Here is a 3920-nt window from a genome sequence, read left to right on the forward strand (position 1 = left end):
TCACAGCTTGCGCCCCCTACCTGGCGCGCCAAAGATGTCGGGGAAACGACACCTACGGGATCACGAGGAATCCCTTTTGCTACGGTTGGCGGGCGCGGGGCTGTGGAAAGAGCAGGATTAAGATATCAACGCAGGGGGATTATCCAGGTTCGGGCTGCCAATGATGCGTAATACCCTACTCCTGCTGGTTTATGTTTATCTGGTGTTCTTGGACTACCTACAAAGCGTGCAGGGTCCAAAAAGTCCGAATCCTTCCTTAGTACGCCACGGGCCTCCTTTTATAGTCGAAAGGGGCTGCCAAAGTGGCACACAGGAGGTGGAAAGTTGTATAGTAGTCAAGTCTATCTCCTGGTACCGTAGGACAAACACATTTTGTCGAGGATATACCCCGCGGCGTAAACCAGCCGGAAATATAACCCGGCCGGACTTGGCGGTTTACTTGAGACCCGGCTAAGACTTGACGATTCACTGGCGACCCGTTCGGACCTGGCGGTTTACGATTCATTGGTAATCTGGCAGGCGGGTCAGAGGAGCGACAAGACCCGGTGGCCCAACGAGCGGTTCATGAAGGCCGGTTCATACTATGGTGGGCCGGTTTACAAGGAAAGGCATAAGGAATATTTACCTTATAAGGAGTTAAGACCCGGACTTGTATCCGGTTTGTATTAGAAGGTAGACTAGTCCTAATCCTAATAGGACTTCACATGTAACCCGCCCCTTCAACATATATAAGGAGGGGCAGGGCTCCCCAAAGAGGGACAAGCGGACAAGCAAGAAGAAACAATCTCTAGGGCTAGACACAAAGAGTCGGTTTACCGGCGACTCCCTCGTGATCATAATGAGACCTAGCCTCAAACAACATGTAGGGTTGTTACCGGATGATGTTTCCCGGGGCCCGAAGCTGTCTAAATCCTTGTCTTGTGTTGCGTCTCTCGATTCCGCTCAACCCCTCTCAAGCTACCACATAGATGCGTTGGCCTCGTGACTAAGTCCTGACACTAAAGACATCTGCCATGACAAAACCACGACAGTTGGCGCCCACCGTGGGGCTCACGCACGGTGGTGTTGAGTTCTTGGAGGGATCTTCTTCCAGGATCGAGAAGCTTGCAATATGTTAGATGAGAAAGCACCTGTACAGAAAAGCGTGCAGGATAACCCGATGTGAGACAGCCTTGGACAGAGCCGGTAAATTCATTGTTTTGTGAACAGTGTCATGATTAACTTCGGAGCTGGTAGTGCGAGATCAGAGATGAGAAATTTAGGGTTGCGCGCGTGGCCGCACGTAACCAGGTGATCCATCTGGAACGGGTTCTGCTGCTTACGAAGGTCGCCGAAACCAACAGGAGATTCCTTTCGCACCGTTGCAGAAATCCATCGAAAGCGTCTCACTTTTCGGATCGATGGAAAAAACTCGCTGCAGCTGCGTGTGGCTCCAAGTCCCGAGGGAATCAGTCACACCTTTTCCTAAAAGTGAAGGCCGAGTCAAATCCAAGGAGTAGTACTTTGACCCGGAAACAGAATAAACACACACGCGAGATTATCTGCTACGTGTGGCTGTGTATACGCACAAGTCCGGAGGAAATTCACAGCGGTGGTAGCAGGCAAATCCAAGGCGTATGGTGTTGGTATTTTTCTATGTGAAGGCAGAATAGTCCAATCAGACTAGATCGAGTACGACTCCCTGGCGCAAAGACCGAGTCATGCAAATCAATTTGCACTTTTTTAAGAATATCCGTTTGCTATACGGAGAGGCAAACCTACAAGGGCACAAGTTCCCAGGCCAATTATTGCCTAAAAGTTCATCCGTTTGATATACGCGAAGGACTAGGCTAATTCACTATTCCTCAATTGCTAAAGCTATGTTCGGTCAGCTCACAAAGATCCACGTGAAGACTCAGGTTTTGGGAAAGGATAAACTATACAGCAAGGTCCAGATTCGTTTTTTGATTATTCTTTTGGTCAAATCAGCCACGAGTACTATTGAACCGCCTAGAGTTGCCGTCTGCCTCTGTCGTTTCTGCCTCAAATCGCTGGGCCTCACGCAGCACAACCCGCCGACTACCTCTGTCGTTGCTTCTGAGCCGCCCCAAATGATGGAGAACTGAGCCGGCGCCTTGGCCACGTGCTCTTGCACCTCCACGTGAAGACTCAATCGGTCAGACAATTACTGGTGAAACTAGTGTTACACCAGAAGTGCCAATGCAAATTTTCCAGTACAGACAAGCCGGCCAGAAGAAAAGGTCAACATGCATGAAACAACTTGAGTACTATTAGTACGGTCTCCTCATGAGAGGAAAGAAAACAAAAGGGATCAAGTCCCCAGACTAATAAGGACTGAAGGGAATGCACATCATCAGATCAACTGAGCATCTGCTATCTTTTTTGTCTGACAAAAATACCAGGTGATATCCTTTCAGTTTATTTTTTTATCAATACTTGTTAAATTTTTGTGAAAACAACCACTCTGCCATACAGTGTTGTTATATGCAGAGCAAATTATCTATTACAAAGCTGGTGTTATATCGCCGGGACGCAGCACGTGCCAACAACGTTCTGCACCGGCGTTCGTCTGTGCCTCGCTATTCGATGGACATGTGTACGAACCGCCGCCCCCGCGGTCCAATCTACATCAACTCGCCAAACCGCGCCCACGATTGACTCGTCCGCCCGCGCGGCTTACCGCGCCTGCGATTGACTCGCCCGTCCGCACCGGTTTACAACGCCGCGGCCGGTTCATTCATCTGCTCCCGCGGCCGACTCGCCCGTGGTGATCATCAACTCCGCGGTGGATAATTTCTGGCCTAACATATCAAGGTGAAATCTGTCCAATCAATTTTTATTGATACATTTTTTATTCTTTAAAAGAACAAATTACTCCGGCTTGCGATATTATTTATGCAGGAGCAATTGGTCATAGCAAAAGCTATGGCCATATTATAAATGTGGTAGCATCTGGCCACACCATCAAGCTCGGTGAATATATTTGCAAGCCGCTATCAACATGATGTGGTTAACTCGCCCGTTTGCACTGGCTTACAATGTTGCGGCCGACTCATCTGTCCGAGCCGCCTCTGATGCTGCGGTCGTCTTTGTCGTCCGTCTCTCGCGGCCTGGTCTACATCAACATATCGGGCCGCACCTGTCTGCGTGAGCTGTTTATTGAGTATAAAGCAAGTCACAGCTTGGGTAGCCCGATTTTCTTTCAAATTGGAGGCAAATTATCATCAACCGCTGTCTGCACTGGATGGCTCAAAGGGCAGGCGCACACGTCACCACCACTACAGTTTGGTTAACTTCAAATAGCCAGTTGGAAGGAACCATTGGCCGAGTTGCTGACACGGCTCATACGGGATCATTTATAACCCGCCGCACTCACCTCAACCTTCTGTGGATTCACATCGTGCTATCAACACCAATGATATACAAGTTATGCCGGTTTACATCACGGTCAAATATGGAGAGTCTCAAGCCAACTCCTCGAGTCACCTTTGAGACTCGGGGGCTACGATGACATGACTCAGCAAATCTTGCTAGTTTCATCAAATTTAAGAACCCCAGGACGATGGAGGGAAAGATAACCCGGTCCCGGAGGCTACTGTTATATTGATGAAAATTTAAAGGCCGTCAAAAAATTTCCGGTTTAGAAAGTATATGACAGTTACAAAATCCCGGCTCAATGAAGAAGTTCCGGGTCATCAGAAATAACTCCAGTTTAAAATCCGGCTCAAGGGAAGTCAGTCTCACTGAAGCTCTCAATCCGGTTTACAATCCGGTTCAAGGGAAATCTATTCTCCCACAAAGCTCTGAAGCGCTCAGATCCGGTTTAACAATGTCCGGTTCAAAAAGGAATTAACTTCTCGCAAGTTCGAGTTTAAAGGCCGTCAGAAAATTTTCGGCTGAAAATGAAGATTCCGGTTTAA

The sequence above is a fragment of the Aegilops tauschii genome, chromosome 5, assembly GCF_002575655.3.
Source record: "Aegilops tauschii subsp. strangulata cultivar AL8/78 chromosome 5, Aet v6.0, whole genome shotgun sequence".
NCBI classification, from domain to species: domain Eukaryota; kingdom Viridiplantae; phylum Streptophyta; class Magnoliopsida; order Poales; family Poaceae; genus Aegilops; species Aegilops tauschii.